The sequence below is a fragment of the Phyllobates terribilis genome, unplaced genomic scaffold (genome assembly GCF_046119375.1).
Source record: "Phyllobates terribilis strain yellow unplaced genomic scaffold, ASM4611937v1 Scaffold_1__5_contigs__length_1240528914, whole genome shotgun sequence".
Classification (NCBI taxonomy): Eukaryota; Metazoa; Chordata; class Amphibia; order Anura; family Dendrobatidae; genus Phyllobates; species Phyllobates terribilis.
In genome coordinates, this window is record NW_027362761.1 from 42447070 (window position 1) to 42472086 (window position 25017).

The 25017-nt window shown below is 44.0% G+C and overlaps 1 long non-coding RNA gene across 1 annotated transcript in view; it reads left to right on the forward strand.

The window, feature by feature from the left end:
* The first annotated feature begins 902 nt into the window (after positions 1–902).
* The window catches only part of LOC141165786 (uncharacterized), a 33005-nt gene continuing 8890 nt past the window's right edge, over positions 903–25017 (forward strand). The window contains exon 1 of the long non-coding RNA XR_012251204.1: positions 903–1035. This is a non-coding gene — a long non-coding RNA (uncharacterized lncRNA). The remainder of the gene's footprint in view (positions 1036–25017) is intronic.

Genomic DNA, 25017 nt, shown 5'->3' on the forward strand with positions numbered 1-25017 from the left:
CTTAGATACCATTGAAAGTGGTGACACCCAGAGCACCAAGGATGGTACCTAGGGCATGTGTCCCTGATGCCCAGTCCCAAATCCCATTAAAATACATTTAAGTTTGAGAGTGTAACATGAAAAAATGTGGTAAAGTTCACGGGGAATTAATACTTTTTTAAGACACTGTAAAACTAATATATTGCACAGCACTTTACAATTCATGCAAAGACAATATTAGACATTATAGAGTGACATAATTAAAACTAGAGAAGCAAGGCCCTTCTCACAATCTATGAGAAAGGACTAAACTCATAGGCGGATTATAAAGAGGGCATTCTGGGCTACCGCCCGGGACCCTATGCTCTGGGGGGCCCAAGGTCAGATTGCCCTCATTATAATGCTTTGTGCACCGCCACAGGCGGCACACATATCCCAGCAGGCAGGGGTGGGTTGGGCAGGGGGCCACACAGGCCCCCCGGGCTAGTCCCCACGCAGCTGTTTAGGGCCGCCGAAAGATTGCACTGTCCCTTTTTGCCGGCTCGGTCACATCACAGAGAGATAGATGGTCATTGATATGGAGTACATAGGAATTTTCCTCTCCATATTGTTAAATATGTATACATGATTTGGCCATTCATATGCTACCTGGAGTTTTTTATTTGGTGATCCAAGCCTATTTTGCTCCTCTTTTTTCCATCTATAGTATAACTGATCATCTGTTTTGTATTTACCTACCCTGGTATTCACCAGCATATTCTATAGTCCAGCACACATTGCAATATAACAACATTGTATGGTCACTGTAATGTGGCTTTCCTTGTGCATGTAGTGTCACTTTAACCATAACTCTAATAAAGGTATTTAATTAATTACTTTTGTTCGATTGGACCTATCATTCGGTGGTTCTCTTTATTCACATCACAGAGAGGCAGACACGCCCCCTGCACTGCAAGCTGTGTGAATTATGTCTGCAGAACTGACGTCACACAGCGTGCCTGCAGCTGCTTCATCCTGTCGGAGAGGAACTCCTGCATCAGACCTCAGTGGATGGCGGTAAATATGAGATCGGGGCAAGATGTTTAGAGTGAGGGGGTTGCAGAACACTGTTCACCTGATAACTTCACATAGGATTCCATAGTGTCAGATCTGCGGCTGCTCTGCTGGGGCTCAGTGTGAGTTACTGCAGGAGTCTGACCTTTGCTACAGATCTGGTTGCGTTGTCAGTGCCAGGTCATCGGCTCCAGTGTCACTGATCTGCAGGAAAATTCAGACTCCTGCAATAAATTACACTGAGCCCGAGCAGAGCGACCACAGACATCAGCATGCAGGATCCTGCACTGACTGATCAACCCTGAACCTACAGGACATCACATACTATACTGCTCCATATATAATATATGAGGTCCTGTAGGCAGATCCAGATGTGATCAGTACTGTGAATATCCCTGTACATAATATATCATTTTCAGTCTACAGATTAGTGTATGATATACTATGGAACAGAGATCAGATGGTATATAGCAATGTATATATTGTATAACATCTGATGTCTGTATCACAGTATATAATATACCAGTCATGTATTCTCATATAGACTGTACAGGGTCGTACCTTGTGGAAGCAGGGGGGCATGTTACCTGGGTACAGCCGTCAGTGAGATGCCTTCGGCCACCTCATGCGGTGGTCTGAGGTGTCTCCCAGGCAGCTGCATTTTGCTAGTTTGGAGTCAGAGAGCGAAGAGAAGTTAAAGAAAGGCTCTGCTCTTAAAATCACCAAAATGAGTTAGCTGAAGTTGGAGACCCCCAGTGGCCAGTCCGAAGATCATCATGGAGACCCTTCAGTGCCACCTCCGAGAGGGAACCTTAAATCACCAACAAAAGAGAGGACCACCAGCGCTGACTGTGAGGAAGTAATAGGAGAACTACGAGCCGAGTTGATTGAGGTGAAAAAGTTGATTCGTTCCAGGTTTGAACCTGTATCCCTCAGACCCAGGAGTAGGTTCCAAAACAGAAGATACCCGGCTTGTGAAGAGTGCCGTTCATCAAATCAGAGTACGGTATTTGTCCAATGCCTAAGATGTGGTGAGGAAGGACATCATGCCAAGGAGTGCCAATGGTCATGGTCATTTGGGTTAAAAGACAGGAGATTGCCAGTGCGGGGCGACTGGTAACCGCGACACGGAGGAGGCCCCAGAAGCAAATCCAAATCTCACCAAACCCCAGAATGGCGCATGAGGTAAAATGGCTGCGTCAGTACTATCCCCAAGTGTGTTCCCGTCTACAACAGCTGCAAGAGAGACAGGGGCATCAGTTACTTAATGCCCAGTGCGGAGGTCAAACGATGAACTCCTGGGAGGAGGATTCCTCGGTCAGTAAAAATAGCCTCATCAGCCTAATCGATGAAAGATGCTTTATACAGTGCCAGCTAGATAGACTTCTGGTAAAGGCACTGTGGGACACAGGAGCCCAAGCGAGCCTTTTAAATGAGGAATGGAAAAGGTGTTACCTGCCATATACCTGCCTTCGGTCGCTAAAAGAACTCTTAGGACCAGTGGAACTCCACGGCAAAGCTGTCAACCAGACCGAAATCCTTTTCATAGGCTGGGTGGAAGTGACTTTCCAATTGAGGGCCACGAAGAACAGCAACACAATTGAGCTTTTGGTACCTTCTGTCGTGACCAGTGATCAGAACATGGCAGAGGATCCTATCCTGGGTTATAATGTAATCAGTGAGGTCATCATGAAACACAAGTCAGGGTCGCTGGTGGTGGATGCAATAGCCACATCACTTTCCATACCCAACGCCGGGGTGGAAAATGTGATTCATAGAGTAAAGAAAGCACAGAATACAATGGACCTAAAAGAAGTCAAGGTAGGCTGGCGCCCAACCATCATCCCTGCAAACCAAATGGTGGGGGTGAGGTGTGGATTCCGGGTACAACCGGGAAGAAAAGTCCAGAAAAGACTGTTCGTGCCAAAAGACTCCTCAGAACTTCCGGAAGGCCTAGTTCAAGGTGAGACTGTGCTTACGATTCCTACTGGTGGGTTTGCTCGTGTGACAGTACCGGTGATGAATACTACGAAACACGAAATTAGACTGGATCCAAAGACTGTGTTAGGTAACATTGAAACCGTTAAAATGGAATATCCAGCCAGTGTGAGACCCGCCCAGGGGTCTTCCATGAATTCAGTCTCCCCACCAAGGAACAGGAGTTGCCCAGGGGAGAAAATTGCACGACCCACCTCAGGGTTCTGGGATCCCACAGTATCCCTAGAACACTTGTGTGCTGAAGATATAGCGATAGCAAAACAGATGCTGAGAGAAGAGTGTCATGCATTCTCCAAAGATGACTCTGATATAGGCTGTATCCCGCTGTTGCAATTGAAAATAAATTTGAAATACATGACCCCAGTAACAAGAAGTTACATGTCTGTGCCAAAACCATTACATCATGAAGTGAAAGAATATTTACAAGATCTCATCAACAGAGGTTGGGTCCAAAAGTCGAAATCGTCTTATTCCTCTCCTTTTGTCTGTGTTAGGAAGAAGGATGGTACGTTGAGACTTTGTCGAAGAGTCCAGCAGATAATAAACAACAAAAAAAGGAATTTTCTTTCAAAAAGTAGCCTCCCGGCCCAAATTCTGCTAATCAATAGTTACAATGCAGCAATAAAGCAGATTTTAAAGCATAACTTTTACTAAATAGTTAAAATTTGTTTACCACAAATACACAAAACATACACATAAGACAGACATAGCCCGTATCTCTGTATGAGAAGAATGGTGACAATGGTCAACCCACTAATACTAGGGCAAAAATCCTCTATACCTTCTCATGCTATAATCAGAAGACCATCACCTGGCTTTGTATGGCAATTCAAGCAATACAGTATAGAGGTAAAAAATGGAACAGTCTCACCAATCCAGTGGGATGAGGAGTCCCTTCCGTGGTCCCTCGGGTCAAACAGGGTAATGTTCATTCTCTAACCGCACGCATACATAGTCAAGCCAATCAAAGTACTCAGTACCTCCATTTCAAAAGTAAACAGCCAATGTTATCCAATTTTAACACACTGACCTGCCCTCCAATTTCCTTACATGTGCTCATCATATCCGGTGAGCACATGGTGCACACGAAGGATCATATCCGGCCGTCCCATCCAGAGGTCGTATATCCGTGGAGTCCTGGAACTCACATGCGCCCCAAAGGACCCTTCTGAATGTATTTACTGAAAGTGTGCGTATTTGTCGGACGTCACTTCCGGAATGGTGGAACGCAAATGCCCTCCAAGATCATCCTGGAATTCAGTTGCGGCCCGCATGCCCCTCCTGGACACGCCCACCAGAAGTGGTCGTTCTCAAGCAGGGACTGTGGAACGCAAACGCTCACCAACAAATAACAAGTCCAGCACGCTCACAGTCTATGCCGGAAATCCCACATGTCCATTAGGGGCGCGATAAGCGTCCACACGGTGGAATGCAGTATGCTATCCACCTGAGTCCATGCAAATAAATAGGCCATCCAGTCCATACTCCCAAATTCTCATCAGTGTCATATATTCAATATGAAATACATGCTATCAAGCCCACTCTCACATTAAGTTCATGGCACACTTCAATGGACATTTAGCATGTCAGCTAGTAAAACACGGGGAGAGGAGAATACCATCTTCAAGAAAAAGGGAAGGAGGGGAGGGGGGAATTGTTTTATTCTATTAAAAGGAGGACCAAATGACTCCCAATTTAATTGATTAAAGCTTTTGAATTCACTAAATAGCATAAGAGATATATACTGGTGTTTGATCATGGGTCCCTAAAAGAATAAATAAAGAGCATACAGCCCATCATCATTAATTGCCTAGATGTAAGGTGGAATCACATTTATATGGAAAAAGAATTGAATGACACAGAATCAGCCCTTAAATGAACATCATGTCAAATAAAACATCCGAACGTAAGCTGCTCATTAAGACCGTGAGGGACACTGTGTTCAACCAGAAAATCCACCTCGCCTCTCTTTGTAGAATTAAGCGGTCCCAGTACCCACCCCTCTGAGGTTTCGGGAACTTTTACAATGCCCATAAAGCTGAACACTGTTCTATCCCCACCATGGATCTCATTTACATGTCTTGCAATAGGGGTCTCCTTCCTATGCTCTATATCATTTAAGTGCTCACCAATCCTCCGTCTGAGTTCACGTTTGGTCTTGCCGATGTATTCTAAGCCACATCGGCAAGTCCCCTTGTAAATGACTCCTTGTGTCTGACAGTTGATAAAGTCTCGGATCTGAAACTCTGTTCAAATTCGTCCCCCTAAAGGTTTTGATACACTGAATAGATAGGCACATAACACAATTACCACATCTATAGCGTCCCTTCACATCAGATCTTAACCAGGACTCCTGCTTCGGGGTAGAAAAGTGGCTGTGCACTAGTCTATCCCGGAGTGAACGACCCCTCTTATAGGTCACATGTGGGTAGCCCCCCAAGAACGGGGCAATATCCTTGTCCATCTCCAGAATAGACCAGTGCCTCTCCAGAATTCCTTTTGCTTCCCTTGCCCCATTACCAAAGGTCATGATAAATCTTACCACTTCCCCATCTTCACTCTTAGCAAGTGGAGTTAAAAGACTTGCTCTATTCCTGGATTTGCTGACATTTTAGGCCTTATGTAGCACCTTTTTCGGATAGTCCCTTTCGAGAAATCTGTTCCTCAGGTCCACAGTCTGCTCTTCAAAGATTTCATTCGTGGAACAGCTTCTCCGGACCCACAGGTATTGATCGGTAGGAATGCCCCTCCTTAGAGGAGCCAGATGGGTACTCTCCCATCGGAATAACGCATTGGTAGCCGTGGGCTTCCTATGTGTGCGTGTCTGCACAGTGCCACCCTCCCCCTTAGTGATGAGGACATCTAAAAAGGGGAGACATGTTGAACTTGCCTCACAGGTAAATTTCAGTCCAATAGGTTTAGTATTGAGTCCCTCCACAAACGTGCGGAACTCACCAACCGTGCCCCTCCAGATGACGAACACGTCATCTATATATCGGGCCCACGTGTCCACTCTTTCAGTGCCCGGGGGGCCATTTTCTCCAAAGACCATTGTTTCCTCCCACCAGCCCAGGAGCAAATTAGCATATGTGGGCGCACATGGGCTACCCATTGCTATGCCCCTGAGCTGGTGGAAGTACTTATGGTCAAAGGTGAAAAAGTTTTTGGTTAAACAGAACTCAAGAGCCTTTAACACAAAGTCATTGTGCACTTGACATTGAACACTTCTGGTAGAAAGATAATATTTGACCGCCTCCAGGCCCATATTGTGTGGGATTGAAGAATACAGTTCCTCCACATCCATGCTGGCCAAGATGGTGTCTGGTCTCAGCGTTATTCCATCTAGTTTCAGGAGTAGGTCAGCTGTGTCCCTGGTGTACAATTGTAACGCCAACACAAATAGACAAAGAACTTGATCAAGATAATTAACTAGGTTCTGACACAGACTGTCCACCCCCGAAACTATAGGCCTCCCCTTCAAATGGTTGGTGCCCTTATGCACCTTTGGTAGGCTGTAAAATGTTGCCATTACCAGATGTTTTGGTAGCAAAAATTCAAATTCATTCTTATCAATTACCTTATTCCTTCTTCCAGGAGTAATGTTAATTCACTTAAAAAGGTGGGCATAGGGCTTTTTGGCAGAATCGCATAACAATCCTTGTCTTGAAGGAGATTCTTGCACATATTACAATATTGATCGGCATCCAGGACCACCACATTGCCTCTCTTGTCAGAGGGTTTTATGACAATGTGGCGGTCCTGCTCAAGACACCTAATTGCCATCATCTCCTCATTACTACAATTATAATGGGAAGTAACAACAGCCTTCTCCAAGGCCAACAGATCCCTAGTGACCATGTTTACAAATATGTCAATGGATGAAATGTCCCCCTGAACGGGCGGCATTTTAGTGCTCCCCTTTTTCAAATTGGAGAAGGGGCCCAGTCCCATTGAATTTGGTCCCAGAGTTTCAATACTATTTAAAAGATGTACATCTGAAAGTATATCCAAAGGAATGCCCAGTTCGGCACAAGACCGCTGATCCTGTTTCGTAAAAAAACTTGCGCCACCTAAATTTTCTCGCGAAGAGATGCAAGTTTTTCACAAATTCAAAAGAATCCAGGTCCGAGGTAGGAACAAAAGAAAGGCCCATATTTAGCATGGCAATTTCAGCTGAACTCAATGTTCTCGTTGACAGGTTCAGGACCCTTGAATCTAGTTGGGATATTGTGTCCGCCCTAGGTTGATTCTGTTTCTCAGGGGGTATACTGAATCTGAAAACGTACGTTCTGTCCAGTATGTTGTTGTCTTCCCCTCACTGAGTTACGTCCCCTACCTCCCCCTCTAAATCCACCTCTCTCTAATTTGTTCCTGTTATCAGTATCCGAGAAGTCAGTATCCGTGGAAGAGAGATCAGTCTCTTGTTCCAGTAGACCCTTGACAGCATTCATCACACCGTGGGGATTATATGAGTGGATCCACATACCTTTTGGGCTCAGTTCAGCTCCAGCAGAATTCCAGAGGAGCATGGAGACATGTTTAGAAGGATTGAGGGACGATATCTGCCAGCTGTACTTGGATGACCATGTGGTACACAGCAAAACCTTCCGGGAGCATGTTGAACACATGAGGATCGTATTACAGCGGTATCAACAACACGGAGTTAAGTTGACCCCAAAGAAGTGTAAACTGTTCAAAAGGCAAGTCCGATTTCTAGGGAAAATTGTGTCCGGAGAAGGATATACCATAGACCCAGCAGAAATCGCTCTGGTACTGGCCTTAAAAGACAAGTGGCCCTCTACTGTCGGGGAGTTGAGGCAGATCTTAGGATTCCTCTCCTACTATTGTGCTTACGTTCGGAACTTCTCCAGGATTGCCGCCCCGCTATACCTCCTCTTGGGGGGGGGGCGACAGAGACAACAACACCCACAGAAAAAAAGAATAACGCGGGTAGGACCGGGCTTAAAAGAAACAATGTCGTTTTGTCCCAAGAGCCCATTCTCTGGACTGCAGACCACCAAGAGGTATTGGAAGAACTAGTAGACTACCTGGTAAAACGACCCATCTTGGGATATCCTGATTTCAATTTACCATTTGTTCTTCATTGTGACGCTTCTCAAGTTGGACTGGGAGCTGTCCTGTATCAGCATCAAGATGGAAAAATGAGAGTCATCGGTTACGGTCATCGGTTACGCCGAGAAAAATTACCATCTACATTCCAGAAAATTGGAGTTCCTGGCATTGATATGGGCTATCTGTGAACGATTTCGAGATTATCTCTACTACACCAAAGAGTTTGAGGTATACACTGACAACAACCCTTTGACCTATGTCCTTACTACAGCCAAACTGAATGCAACGGGTCAGAGATGGGTCGCTGAACTAGCTGACTTCAATTTCAGCATCAAGTACAGGCCAGGAAAATGCAATGTGGATGCTGACGGATTGTCAAGAATGCCACTAGAACCTGAGGAGTTCATGCAAGAATGCTCGGAGGAAGTCAGTCTGGAAGCAATTGAGAGCACTACCCAAGCAGTACAAGCTTATCAGGAGGAAGACACACCATTGTGGTGTCCGTTGATGGTGGAAACCACCATAAAAGCAAGAGAACAAGATCACCCCCGGTCTATTCAACAACTACCAAAAGGGAAAATCTGTAGAGCACAACGGGAAGATCAGATAATTGGAAGAATACTATTTTATGTGGACCAAAATCGGTTTCCAAGTAAACGGGAGAGAGACAATGAGTCACCAGCAGTATCTGTTTTAGTTAAAGAATGGACGAAGCTCTGCCTCAGTGAAGACGGTATCCTGTATCGTAAAGGAGGACAAAACCGGCAGTTGGTACTACCCAGAGTATTCTGTAGGTTAGTCTTCAAAGAACTCCATGAAAACATGGGACACCTGGAAATGGAAAGGACAACAAATTTGATCCGATGAACGTTTCTTCTGGCCGTACATGCAGAGAGATATTGAGAGGTACGTGACCAGGGAGTGTGGGTGTCTGAAAGATAAACGTCCCAACACATCAACCCGGGCACCTATGGGCAACATCCAAACTACTTATCCATTTGAGATGGTCTCAATAGACTTTCTACATCTCGTGACGTGCAAGGATGATTACGAATACATATTGGTGGTGATGGACCATTTCACTCGATTTGCTCAAGCATATGCCACTACCATTAAATCGGATCTAACAGCGGCAGAGAAGATCTTCAATGATTTTGCTTTGAGGTTTGGGTTCCCTACGAGGTTACACCACGACCAAGGAAGAGAATTTGAGAACCAGCTCTTTGCCAAGCTAGGAAAGTACTGTTGAATTCAGAGATCCCACACAACGCCCTATCACCCAGAGAGTAATGGACAAGAGGAACGTTTTAACCAAACATTATTGTCGATGTTGCGCACTTTAACAGCTGATGAGAAGAAAGACTGGAAGAGATTTCTGTCAAAAGTTGTACATGCCTATAACTGTACAAAGAGCGATGCAATGGGTTACTCACCCTTTTTCCTATTCTATGGACGATCGCCAAGACTGCCAATTGACATCATGTTCGATACTTCGGTGTCAAAGACTTACAGAACGTATTCATAGTACGTTCGGAAATGGAAGGAACGGATGGCTGAGGCCTACAACATATTGTCCAAAGTGGTTACGCAAGGACAGAGCAAGAGTAAGGAGTACTATGATCGAAAATGTTATGGAGCAGAATTGGCACCGGGAAGCCGGGTGCTAGTCAAGAACGTACGTGAGAAAGGCGATCCAGGAAAACTTTGTTCTTACTGGGAAGACAAGGTGTATGTGGTCGTAAGGAGGAAAGCTGATGACAGCCCAGTGTATGAAATCCGATTGGAAACGGGAGTCAAGAAAACCAGAATAGTCCATCAGAATTTACCACTACCCTGTGATTATCTCCCACCACAACAAGATTTCCCAGAAGTAGACCGACATTGTCCGAGATCGACTAAGGGATCACCACAGACTGAAGCTTCGGCGGTGGATAGAGACCTTGAAAGTTCTGATGGAGAAGAACACACAGTTGTATTTCTCGGACTGGTAAGGAGAGGGATGTACCATCCTCAGGAGAGTGAGGAGCCTGTTGCTCAAAGAGACATTTACATTGCACTGGCCGTGCCTCATTAAGTATTACTGTTCTACTGTTTATGAGGACTCTTGTCAAATGTGTCTGGTCAGCAATTGAATTGGTCCTGTGCCTGAGAGAAGCTGCAGCCTATGGTCGCCCGGAATAACGGTTCCCCCAGGATTCCAACAAATTCATGTAACCAGTCTCGCCCCTATCTGAACTTAGGTAGTGTGCGTGTAACAATATCCACAGTAAAAACAGTAGAAAAATCAATAATAAAATTGGTGGGCAGGTAACTGATAGCAATAAGCCAAAAGGTGGCACCAAAGAACAGCCAGATGTACAAACAGAGCTATATCACATGCAATATAAAAATATGGAAGCTAAAATATACCAAAAATTCATTGAGTGCTAATCATAGTGATGCAAACAGCATTCATAACCATATACTGTCATAATTCCATATAAGGATCTGTTACAATACACATTATATCCTGTCTAACCACACAAGGTATACAGTGGTGGTCAAAAGTATTGGCACCCCTGCAATTCTGTCAGATAATACTCAGTTTCTTCCTGAAAATGATTGCAATCACAAATTCTTTGGTATTATTATCTTCATTTAATTTGTCTTCAATGAAAAAACACAAAAAGAATTGTCCTAAAGCCAAATTAGATATAATTCCACACCAAACCTAAAAAAGGGGGTGGACAAAAGTATTGGCACTGTTTGAAAAATCATGTGATGCTTCTCTAATTCGTGTAATTAACAGCACCTGTAACTTACCTTTGGCACTTAACAGGCGTTGGCAATAACTAAATCACACTTGCAGCCAGTTAACATGGATTAAAGTTGAATCAACCTCTGTCCTGTGTCCTTGTGTGTACCACATTGAGCATGGAGAAAAGAATGAAGACCAAAGAACTGTCTGAGGACTTGAGAAACCAAATTGTGAGGAAGCATGAGCAATCTCAAGGCTACAAGTCCATCTCCAAAGACCTGAATGTTCCTGTGTCTTCCGTGCGCAGTGTCATCAAGAAGTTTAAAGCCCATGGCACTGTGGCTAACCTCCCTAGATGTGGACGGAAAAGAAAAATTGACGAGAGATTTCAACGCAAGATTGTGTGGATGGTGGATAAAGAACCTCGACTAATATCCAAACAAGTTCAAGCTGCCCTGCAGTCCGAGGGTACAACAGTGTCAACCCGTACTATCCGTTGGCGTCTGAATGAAAAGGGACTGTATGGTAGTATACCCAGGAAGACCCCACTTCTTAACCCGAGACATAAAAAAGCCAGGCTGTAGTTTGCCAAAACTTACCTGAGAAAGCCTAAAACGTTTTGGAAGAATGTTCTCTGGTCAGATGAGACAAAAGTAGAGCTTTTTGGGAAAGAGCATCAACATAGAGTGTACAGGAAAAAAAAGAGGCATTCAAAGAAAAGAACACGGTCCCTACAGTCAAACATGGCGGAGGTTCCCTGATGTTTTGGGGTTGCTTTGCTGCCTCTGGCACTGGACTGCTTGACCGTGTGCATGGCATTATGAAGTCTGAAGACTACCAACAAATTCTGCTGCATAATGTAGGGCCCAGTGTGAGAATGCTGGGTCTCCCTCAGAGGTCATGGGTCTTCCAGCAGGACAATGACTCAAAACACACTTCCAAAAGCACTATAAAATGGTTTGAGAGAAAGCACTGGAGACTTCTAAGGTGGCCAGCAATGAGTCCAGACCTGAATCCCATAGAACACCTGTGGAGAGATCTCAAAATGGCAGTTTGGAGAAGGCACCCTTCAAATATCAGGGACATGGAGCAGTTTGCCAAAGAAGAATGGTCTACAATTGCAGCAGAGCATTGTAAGAAACTCATTGATGGTTACCGGAAGCAGTTGTTCGCAGTTATTTTGGCTAAAGGTTGTGCAACCAAGTATTAGGCTGAGGGTGCCAATACTTTTGTGTTTTTTCCTTGCAAGCAAATTAAATGAAGATAATAATACCAAAGAATTTGTGATTGAAAATCATTTTCAGGAAGAAACTGAGTGTTATCTGACAGAATTGCAGGGGTGCCAATACTTTTGGCCACCACTGTATGTGACTGGTAGACAAATGAGTGATTGCTATAGAAAAGATACTGTGCCAAAATGGCAAGTCTCAAACCTGAGCACGTACGCACACAAGGCAAGAAAATAATGCATGAACAATGAGGAAAACCATGTAAGGCTTTTGAACTATACCTGGCTGAAACAGAGGTGCCACTTCCCCTATGTGCGTTTTGGCTGGCGTGCCTTCTTCTGGGGGAGTCTGCGGGCTTATATTGTTCATAGGGAGCTATGTGCAGGCTAATACTGTATATAGGGGGCTATGTGCAGGCTCATACTGTATATAAGGGTCTATGTGCTGTCTTATACTGTATATAGGGGCTATGTGGTGTCTCATACTGTATATAGGAAGCTATATGCAGGCCCTTATGGTATATAGGGAGCTATGTGCAGGCTCATATTGTATATAGGGGCTATGTGCGGGCTCATACTGTATAACGGGAGCTATGTGCAGGCTTATATTGTATATAGAGAGCTGTGTGCTGGCTTATACTGTATATAGGGGGCTATGTGCTGTCTCATACTGTATATGCGGGCTCATATTGTATGTAGGGAGCTATGTGAGGGCTTACAGTGTATATAGGGTGCTATTTGCGGGCTCATATTGTATAGGGAGCTATATGCGTGCTCATACTGTATATAGGGAGATATGTGCAGGCTCATACTTTATATAGGGAGCTATGTGCTGGCTCTTATTGTGTATAGGAGGCTATATGAGGGCTCATACTGTATATAGGGAGCTACAGTTGTGCTCAAAAGTTTACATACCCCGGCAGAATTTTTGCTTTCTTGGCCTTGTTTCAAAGAATATGAATGATAACAAAAATACTTTTTCTCCACTAATGGTTATTGGTTGGGTGAAGCCATTTATTGTCAAACTACTGTGTTTTCTCTTTTTAAATCTTAATGACAACTAAAAACATCCAAATGACCCTGATCAAAAGTTCACATACTCCAGTTCTTAATACCGTGTATTGCCCCTCTAACATCAATGACAGCTTGAAGTCTTTTGTGGTAGTTGTGGATGAGGTTCTTTATTTTCTCATATTGTAAAGCTGCCCATTCTTCTTGGCAAAAAGCCTCCAGTTCCTGTAAATTCCTGGGCTGTCTAGCATGAACTGCGCGCTTGAAATCTCCCCAGAGTGACTCAATGATATTGAGGTCAGGAGACTGAGATGGCCACTCCAGAACCTTCACTTTGTTCTGCTGTAGCCAATGACACGTCGACTTGGCCTTGTGTTTTGGATCATTGTCATGTTGGAACATCCAAGTACGTCCCATGCCCAGCTTCCGGGCTGATGAGTGCAAATTTTCCTCTAGTATTTGCTGATAATGTTCTTCATTCATCTTTCCTTCAACTTTTACCAAGTTTCCTGTGCCTTTGTAGCTCACACATCCCCAAAATATCAGCGAGCCACCTCCGTGCTTTACAGTAGGAATGGTATTCCTTTCATCATAGGCCTTGTTGACCTCTCTCCAAATGTAACGTTTATGCTTGTGACCAAAAAGTTAAATTTTGGTCTCATCACTCCAAATTACCTTGTTACAGAAGTTTTGAGGCTTGTCTCTGAGCTGTTTGGCGTATTGTAGGCGAGATACTTTGTGGCATTTGCGCAGTAATGGCTTTCTTCTGGTGACTTGACCATGCAGCCCATTTTTCTTCAAGTGCCTCCTTATTGTGCATCTTGAAACAGCCACACCGCTAGTTTTCAGAGAGTCCTGAATTTCCGCTGATGTTATTTGTGGGTTTTTCTTTGCATCCCGAACAATTTTCCTGGCAGTTGTGGCCGAAATTTTTGTTGGTGTACCTGTCCATGGTTTGGTTTTTACAGAGCCCCTGTCTCACAATGCAGAAACATCAGTGGCTGGATGAAAGATGCAAGAGTCTGCCTGGATCCCAGAAACTCACTCAGCTTTTATGCACACACACACACACACTGATTACGAGCAAACAGGTCACAGGTGAGGATGTTACCTTTAATAGCCAATCAAACCCATTTATGTCAAATTCGGTGCATGTTATCAGGCCAAAATCACCAGGGTATGTGAACTTTTGATCAGGGTCATTTGGATGTTTTTGGTTATCATTAAGATTTAAAAAGAGAAAACACAGTAGTTTGACAATAAATGGCTTCACCCAACCAATAACCATGAGTGGAGAAAACGTTTTTTTGTTATCATTCATATTCTCTGAAACAAGGCCAAGAAAGCAAAAATTCTGCCGGGTATGTAAACTTTTGAGCACAACTGTATGTGCAGGCTCATGCTTTATATAGGGAGCTATGTGCAGGCTCATACTGTTTATAGGGAGCTATGTGCTGGCTCTTATTGTATATAGGAGGCTATATGAGGGCTCATACTGTATATAGGGAGCTATGTGTGGGCTCATACTGTATATAGGGAGCTATTTGCGGGCTCATACTGTATATAGGAGGCTATGTGCGGGCTCATACTTTATATAGGGAGCTATGTGCGGGCTCATACTGTATATAGGGAGCTATGTGCTGACTCTTATTGTATATAGGAAGCAATATGAGGGCTCATACTGTTTATAGGAAGCTATGTCCAGGCTCATACTGTATTTAGGGAGCTATATGTGGGTTCATACTGTATATAGGAGGCTATTTGGGTCTCATACTGTATATAGGGAGCTATGTGGAGTTTCTACTGTGTATAGGGAGTTATGTGGGGGCTCATACTGTATCTAGTGGCTATATGGGGGCTCATACTGTATATTGAGGGCTATGTAAGGGCTCATACTGTATGTGGGTGGCAGTGTGTGGACTCATACTGTATATACAGGGCTATGTGGGGGCTCATATTGTATCTAGGGAGCTATGCGGGGGCTCATACTGTATGTAAGAGGCTGTGTGGGGGCTGATACAGTATGTAGGGGGATGTCAGCATACTTAATCCTGCTCAATATTAAGTCATACAATTAATATAAACAAAAAATATTATTTTAATATTAATATTGAGCAAAATTAATTTCAGCCTATTGGTTCGGCCTCCACAACAGTCACGGTCTCTCATGTGGCCCCTCGGGAAAATTAATCTCCCACCCTGCTCTATTATATATAGCACTATGTTATGGATAGTGCTGTACATAATGGAAAACATTTTCTGTCATTTTCCATCTACAGATGTGCACCAGAGCATCTGTATGTTACTCACATGACCTATCACATGATCTATCAAAGGGGATCATGTGACATGTCACGTGATACATCGGATACCCGGGGGGACCCACGCCTTCTAAACTGCCCGGGGCCCTGGCTACTGTTAATCCACCCCTGACCAAAGTTCAGTACTTAAAGGGGTTGTCCACTGCTTTATATTCTCCCCATGTATTCCCCCGGGGCCCCTAAGACTTCTTGTAAATATCTTCTGTTGCTGATAATGCCTGTGAGCAGTGCTATCGCTGGCCGCTCACAGGCATCATCCGCTGATGTCATGACAAGTTCTAGCGGCAGCTGAGGGTCTTTGTCTTTCTGGTTCCACAGTGGATGCCAGGCTGTGGGCGGGGTTATCCCCACATGTCACACCTGGCATCCACCGCACGCTCTGACTCTCCCCATTCATTGGGAAAGCGCGCAGTGAATGCTGGGTGTGACGCGGGAGGTAACCCCGCCAACAACCCAGCAGCTACCGCAGGGACCCCAGTGCTGAGTCATGCCTCACTTGTCGTGACGTCAGCGCGGGGTCACGTGATGCCTGTGAGCGGCCACCAATAGCGCTGCTCACAGGCATTATCAGCAACACAAGGTATTTACAATAAGTCTTAGGGGCCCCGGGGGGATACATTGGGGGGGGGGGGGGGGGGATAAAGTAGTGGACAACTTCTTTAAAGGGAAACTGTCTCCAGGTTTTTGCCACTTAGGCCACGTTCACACGTTCAGTATTTGGTCACTATTTCACATCAGTATTTGTAAACCAATACCAGGAGTGGGTGATAAATACAGAAGTGGTGACTTGTTTCTATTATACTTTACCTCTGATTGTTCCACTCCTGGTTTTGACTAATAAATACTGATGTAAAATACTGAACAAATACTGTGTGAATGTAGCCTTAATCTGAAAACAGAATAACCTAGGGGCAGAAACTCTGATTCCAGCAATTTGCCACTTACTGGTTGCATACTGTAGTTTTGATCAGCATGAGATTATCAATAGAGAACTAGTAAATCTGCTGCAATGTAGTCCTTAATATTCATCATGAGCTCGTTAGAGAGTCGATATTGACTTTTAGGATTGTTACTTCCAATAGGTGGCACTAGAGTTCTATCCTCTTCCTCTCTGAAGAGGCAATTTGCATATATAATTTCCCAGAGCAGCGTTGCATGGCCTATAAAGCTATGTTCAGACGTTGCTTATTTGCTGCTTTTTTCTGCAGCCAAAACCTGATCTCTTGGCAGTAAAAAAGCTGCAGACAAAAAGCAGGTTTTGCTGACTTTTTTGCTGCGTTATTTGCTTCGTTTTTCAGGATCCTAAAGTTCAGCTTGCACAATGTAAGGTGTTAGATCACCAATGGAAGACTTATGTGACACAGTAAAACATTTTTGGAAAAATTGACCAAATTATTTAGTTGAAAAAGATTTTTATGTCTGAAAAAATAGTGACTATTCTGAACAAAAAAGTTCATGAAAAAAACATAATTCCGAATATAGCAACAGCGGGGGGGAATTGAATTGATCTGAGATAGTTTACCTAAAGCACTGTCAATGCATTTTGTAGGTGGTATTGTTCAATTTCACACATTGGTCTGGCAATGTTTACTTTGTCTCCTTATGCTGGCATGTCAGGAATGTCACTCTCCACAAGTAGAGACTTTACCCCCTAGACCAGTGATGTACAACCTGCAGCTTGTGATGCCATTCTGTGCACCCCACAACCATGTGAATAGAAAAATGCTTGTATGACAGGTTAGCTATATGTGAACAGCCACACAGAAGAGCAGTGGAAAGCAGCTGAGAAGCAGGAACTGGCAAGCAGGGCCGCCTTCAGGGCATTACTGCCCTTACTGGATTATGGGGCCCGGTGATCAGAGAGGGCCCGTTCTTCTGCTCACAGGGCCCCAGCGACAGCATTCTGCCGGTTCAGTGAACGTGCGTCATCAGACACAGGTTCACTTTAAATCTATTGGCGTGCGGGAAGCTACCCGCACGGCAATAGTTAGCAGCCGCTGGCTACTTACATGCTGGCGGCTGACGTCAGCACGCACGTCACTAGCGTATGACATCACGGTCATGTGCCAGCGATTGTGCTTCTGGTGATGGGAGAGCCTGGTGCTGGAGCGCCGGAAGGTAAGAAGGGGCTTCTTTTTTTTAACTTTTTTTTTTCAAAGCCACGCCAGGAGAGGATGATGTGCAATGAGGGCAGAAAGGAGAGATATTTGGGGGCAGAAGACATTTGGGGGCAGAAATGAGAGACATTTGGGGGCAGAATGAAGAGACATTTGGGGGCAGAAAGGAGAGACATTTGGAGGCAGAATGGAGAGGCATTTGGGGGCAGAAAGGAGAGACATTTGGGGGCAGAATGGAGAGACATTTGGGGCAGAATAGAGACATGGGGGCAGAAATGAGAGACATTTGGGGCAGAAATGAGAGACATTTAGGGGCAGAAGACATTTGGGGGCAAAAAGGAGAGACATTTGGGGGCAGAAAGGAGCCACATTTTGGGGCAGAATGGAGAGACATTTGGGGACAGAATGGATAGACTTTGGCAGCAGAATGGAGGGACATTTGGGGGCAAAATGGAGAGACATTTGGAGGCAGAATGGAGAGACATTTGGAGGCAAAATGGAGAGACATTTGGGGCAGAATGGGGGCAGAAGACATTTGGGGGCAGAAATGAGAGACATTTGGGCAGAAATGAGAGACATGGGGGGCAGAAATGAGAGACATTTAGGGGCAGAAGACATTTGGGGCAAAAAGGAGAGACATTTGGGGGCAGAAAGGAGAGACATTTTGGGGCAGAATGGATAGACATTTGGGGGCAGAATGAAGAGACATTTGGGGGCAAAATAGAGAGACATTTGGGGGCAGAATTGAGAGACATTTGGGACAGAATGCGGGCAAAATGGAGACATGGGGGGCAGAAAGGAGAGACATTTGGGGGAGGAAATGAGAGACATTTGGGGCAGAAATGAGAGACATGGGGGGCAGAATAGGGAGACATTTGGGGGCAGAATGGAGAGACATTTGGGGGAAGAATGGGGGTAAAATGGAGACATGAGGGGGCAGAATGGAAAGACATTCGGGGACAGAATGGAGAGACATTTGGGGGCAGAATGGAGAGACATGGGGGCAGAATGGAGATACATGGGGGGCAGAATGGAGAGACATGGAGGGGCAGAATGGAGACATTTGGGGTCCAGAATGGAGTACATATGGGAGCAGGATGTGGGACATTATTACTGTAGGGGCTTATTAAAGGATATTATTACTTCTGTGATTTATTTTATTTTTGAGGATACTGTTTTCAGTGAGGGGGGTCCTGTTACTGTGCAGGGCGACAATATGTCACTTTTTTTTCTTCATCTGGTGTAGTGTAGAAGTTGGGGAAAAATTGGGGAATGTGCTCTGGAAGCGGTGCTCTAGATAACTGCAGAGACAACTCCTGGCTAGAAGAAGTGATGGCGGTCTGTGCTGGATGAAGAGGAAAAGCAAAGATGAAGGACTTCACCTAGAGACGTCACCGGTGAGTCAGTGTGTTATCTGTACACTGACACTATACACTGTATATAATGTGTAGGGCTCCTGTGTATAATGGCACTTAGGGTAATATTAGTATTCTGTTTTTATATTAATGATCGGTATTGCAGTATTCGGTCACTACGTGGTGGTAATATGTGGTCTGATCATGGTGTGACGGTATTTGTCCCTTGTATGTGGTATTATTCGGTCACTATATGGTGGTAATATGTGATCTGGTCACGGTGTGGCGGTATTTATTCCTTGTATATGGTATTATTCGGTCACTATGTGGTGGTAATATGTGATCTGGTCACGGTGTGGCGTTATTTGTCCCTTGTATGTGATATTATTCGGTCACTATGTGGTGGTAATATGTGATCTGGTCATGGTGTGGTGGTATTCGTCCCTTGTATGTGGTATTTTTCGGTCACTATTTGGTGGTAATATGTGGTCTGGCCATGGTCTGGCAGTAATTGTCTCTTGTATGTGGTATTATTGGTCATTTTAAAAAATGTATGTGACACATTCCCTAAATAAAAATATACCTAAAAAGAATATTGGGTATTATAAGAAATGTTTAATAGGTTAGAATAGAGTAAGGCCCGGCCAGAAGAGTCTCGTTGTCGTGGTGGCAGTTTATAAAATCTTTTGGCAAAAATAAAAGCTGCTGGCTATGTATGTGATATGGTGTTAGATGGGAACTGTTAATGTGTGATTGGTGAAGATGTGGTGAAGAAGTTGAGTTTTTCCAAGAGTGGGCGGTGGGACTTTGGAAGGTTCGAGGGGTGGAGATAGAGCTGGGGTGGAGGCGGAGCTGGGGTGGAGCCTGGGCGGAGTTTCAAGGGGGCCCGAAAATTTTGCCAGTATGGGGCCCTGAAATTCCTAGTGGCAGCCCTGCTGGCAAGTACTATTGTTGCACTGTGTAGATGTCTCATGCAGGAGAATGGGATCTTGTCATCCGTTCAGCACTCTGGAAAGGAGTATGTGAATTAGTTCAATGGCCTTCTGTGTCTGTGACCATCTCCACTGTGGTTTATGGGAATTGTGAAATATTAGGCAGTAAACCCAAAAACCACAATCTGTTGTAGAGAGCCACGTGCATCATCACCTCTTCCTTTTTGGGGCCTATTTACACAGATTTTTTAATAAGGATTTAGGAGCGGGTTTAACTGCAAATCCACATTAAACAATACTTCAAATACTCTTTGAATAATCTTTCTGCTAATTTTACTGTGAAATGTTCAAAATAATGTGAAAAAACAGCACTGTGTGCACTATAGGAGCTTTTCCCGTTAAAATCTGTCGGAAACCTATTTAAACAGTATTTGATGCATTTTTTTGTTTGTTGTGGATTTATCAGCAGAAGCCATTTCTAAATCGTCATCAGAAATCTGTGAACGTATAAGAGTGCAGATTAGTGAAGGCAAGAGTCCTGCAAGTAGAATTTGTACCTATCAGACATTTATTGTACCTACTTTCGCTATGCCATAAATATCACAGAAGATAATACCCCTTTAAGCTTTAGTATACTAAGGACCAGAGGGCACTCATTACGGGTGGAAGAAAGGCGATTCCAGCAGCTAAATAGGAAAGAGTTCTGTACAGTCAGAGCAGTCAGACTATGGAATGCCCTAAGGCTGCGTGCCCACTATGCGTATTTCAAGCGTTTTTTGCCGCGGAATTTCCCCAGCGAAAACACTTAAAAAACGCTTGGTAATACGTGCCCCATGGTCCCCAATGATAATCCGCATGTGCTGTGCACATACTGCGGAAATTTCCGCTGCGGATTATCATTGCGGAAAAATCCGCAGCACGTCCATTGATTTTGCGGACACGCAGCGTAATTGCCGCCATTGACTTGCATTGAAACGCTTGATATGCACATGACTACATGTACACATGCGGATATTAAGCGATTCAATGTGCGGATGGTACCCGGGTCTGGAGAAGAGGAGACTCTCCTCCTAACCCGGGTATCATAGTACCTGTAAAAAAAAGAATTTAAAATAAAAAATAAACATTATTCTCACCTTCCGATGTCCCCCGGTCTCCTGTATGATGCGTCCTGGCTCTCCGGAGGCTTGCGATGGTCTAAAAGGACCTTCCATGACATAATTTAGTCACGTGACAGGTCACGCGACCGCTGACGTCGGCGGTCGCGTGACCGGTCACATGACTAAATGACGTCATGAAAGGTCCTTTTACACCACTGCAAGCCGTACAAGAGACTGGACGCACCGGAGAAAAGACCGGGGGCCATTGGAAAGTGAGTATAATGTTTATTTTTTTATTTTTTACCATTTTTATTCTTTTTTTCAACTATTAACTTGGTCACACTATATAAATCCATGCCGGTTGCATGGATTTATATAGTGCGACCAAGTTGTCAAGCACTTTCCAAGTGATGATAAAATCGCTTGGAAAAGCACTTGATAACCCGCATGCAGAAATGCTTGACAATCGCTTCTATATGGCAGGAAAAACGCATGTAAAATCCGCATACGCTTTTCCTGCCAGGGAGATGCAGAAAAAATCTGCAGCATTTCTGCATCGTGGGCACTTAGACTTACACAAGAGGTAGTAATGGCCGACACTATAACCGCTTTTAAAAAAGGGCTGGATGATTTCCTCAGTACAAATAACATTGTGGGTTATAGATAATTTAGTGAGAAAATGTATAAGTGGTGGACAAAGGTTGAACCTGATGGACCTAGGTATTTATTCAACCTATGTAACTATGTATGTATCCCGGATTGGTTCAGTATTACAATATGGCCCTTGTACCAAGAAAGGTTGTGCACCCCTGCCTTACACCCTTGATAATTGAGAGCATCTTATCCTGCTGTGTTTAAAATGTCTTGAAGTAAAATGGTGACATCATGTGGTAAAATGTGATACTGCAGTTTGATATTGTTTTTCAAAGAGCACCATCAGCATGCAAACTTCCTAACGTGCCTGACCCAAGGGGAGGTGAGGTGCATAACATTTTGTAGATTAATAATCGTTATCTTGTGTACTGAATGCTGTGGGAACAATGTGTCATGTTTTGAAGGTATTAGTGTATAAACTGTATAAACTTACAAAACACCTACAATAATCCAGCAAAGACCAAATTACTACACAATAAATAAAATATAGAATCTGTATTTCATACACAATAAGCTGGACATAGAATAAAAAAATGTATAATAACACGACAATTGACCCCTTCACCCTCAGTCTGTTCTCACCTTCTTGACCGGGCCAATTTTTTAAAATCTTACCAGTGTCACTTTATGAGGTTATTATTCTGGAACGCTTCTACATATCCCAGTGGTTCTGAGATTGTTTTTTCGCGACATATTGCACTTCATGTTAGTGGTAAAATTTGTTCGCTATAATTTGCGTTTAATTATGAAAATATAAAAAAAAAATTAAAAAATTTGAAAATTTTGCAACTTTCAAGCTTTGAATTTTTATGCCCTTAAACCAGATAGTTATACCACACAAAATAGTAATTAAATAACATTTACGACATGTCAATTTCACATCAGCATCATTTTAAAAACATATTTTTTTTGTTGGGAAGTTAGAAGGGTTAAAAGTTTATCAACAATTTCTCACTTTTCCAACAAAAGTTACAAAACCAATTTTTTTAGGGACCCCATGTCATTTGAAGTGACTTTCAGGGGCCTGTGTGACAGAAAATACCCAAAAGTGACAGTATTTTTTTTAAAAAATACACCCCTCAAAGTGCTCAAAACCACATACAAGAAGTTTATTAACCCTTTAGGAGAGTCACCAGAATTAAAGCAATGTGAAAGGAAAAAATGAAAATGTTACTTTTTTCCCACAAAAATGTTGCTTTATCCCTAAATTTTACATTTTCAAAAGGGTAAAAGTAGAAAATGGGCCATACAATTTGTTGTGCAGTTTCTCCTGAGCATATCAATAACCCATATGTGGGGGAAAACCACTGTTTGGGCTCACAGCAGGGCCTGGAAAGGAAGGAGGACCATTCAACTTTTGGAGCGCGAAATTGGCTGGAATAGATAGTGCATTCCATGTCGCATATGCAGAGCCGCTGGTGTGCCTAGATAGTGGAAACCTCCCACAAGTAACCTCATTTAGGAATTACAATACTCAAAGAACTTATCTAGAGATGTGGTGAGTACTTTGAAACCACAGGTGCTTCACAGAATTGTACAAAGTTGAACTGTGAAAATGAATAAATACATTTTTCCAGCAAAAATATTGCTTCTGCCCCAAATTTTTCATTTTCACAAGGGTAACAGGAGAAAATGTATAATACATTTTGTTGTGCAATTTTTCCAGAGTTCACCAATACCTCATATGTGGTAGGAAACTATAGTTTCATTGCACAGCAGGGTTTGGAAAGGAAAAAGCTCCATTTGATCTTTGGTGCGCAAAATTGTCTAGAATAGCTAGCGGACGCCATGTCACGTTTGCAGAGCTCTTGATGTGCCTAAAAGTGGAACTCCCCCACAAGTGACCCCATTTTGGAAACTATTCCCTCAAGGAACTTATCTAGAGGTGTGGTGAGCACCTTGAACCCCCAGGTGCTTCACAGAATTTTATAACGTTGAGCTGTTAAAATGAAAAAATACATTTTTCCCTTAAAAATGTTGCTTTAGCTCCAAATCTTTCCATTTCACAAGAGTAACAGGAGAGAATGGACCCCAAAATCTGTTGTGCGATTTCTCCTGAGCACACCGATATCCCATATGTGATGAAAAAGCAATGTTTGGGCACATACCCAACGGAAGAAGCGCCAATTGAATTCTGAAGTGCAATTTTGTCTGGAATAGATGGCGGATGCCATGTCACATTTGAAGAACCCCTGACATGCTAAAACAGCAGAACCCCCACAAGTGACCCCACTTTGGAAACTACAGCTGTTGAGCAATTCATCTTGGTGTGTTGTGACCATTTTTAATTTTCAGGCGATTCACAGACTTGTATAACATTGGGCTGAGTCAATGGAAAAATACAATTTTTTCCACTAACATGTTGCTTTGGCCCCAAGTTTTCAATTTTCAAAAGGGATAATAGGAGAAAATGGATGTTAAATTTGTTATGCAATTTCTTCTGAGTACGCCAATACCCCATTTGTGGTCAAAAACTACTTTTGAGGCACATTGCAAAGCTCAGAAGGGAAGAACCACAATATTAGAGTTCAGATTTTGCTGGAGTGGTTTGAGGCTGCCATGTAACATTGGCAGAGTCACTGAGGTGCCAGGACAGCAGAACCCCCTCCCCCATAAGTGACATGATTTTACAAACTACACCTCTCAATGAATTCATCTAGGGATGCAGTGAGCATATTGACACCACAAGTGCCTCACAGAATTTTATACCATTGGGCGGTGAAGAAAGAATAATCATATTTTTTACTACTAAAATGTTGTTTTGTCTTCAGGTTTTTCATTTTTATATGGGCTAATAGGAAAAAATAGACCTCACAGTTTGTTGTGCAATTTTTCCTGAGTGTGTCAATACCCTACATGTAATCGAGAACAACTTTTCAGGCACAGTGGAAAGCTGAAAAGGGAAGAAGTGCCATATTGAAGTGCATATTTTGCTGTTATGGTTTGCGGGTGCCATGAGCCACTGGAAAAGCCCCTGAGGTACCAGAACAGCAGCACTCCCCCCAGGGCCGGCGTCAGCACCCGGCGTACCCGGGCAAGTGCCGGGGCCCTGGAAAATCAGAGGGGCCCACCGCCCACTCACTGTCGGGGCCCACCGCCCACTCACTGTCGGGGCCCACCGCCCACTCACTGTCGGGGCCCACCACCCACTCACTGTCGGGGCCCACCGCCCACTGACTGTCGGGGCCCTGGCCGCTTCCTCGGCACCTGTTCAGTGACGCAGGCGCTGCTTGATTGCCAGCACTTCAGACATGGCCGCGCACAGTGTGCTGTGTCTGCTAGTAATGACACGGCAGGATCGATGGCACTGCACCTTTAATTGTGCTTGTGTGTCGCCCCTGCCGCGTCATTACTAGCAGACACAGCCGCACAGCGAGCGGCCATGTCTGGGGGAGTGCCGGCCATCAAACACCGTCGGAGGTCCTGCACAGATGGGGGGGAGCTGCCCGGACCCGACCG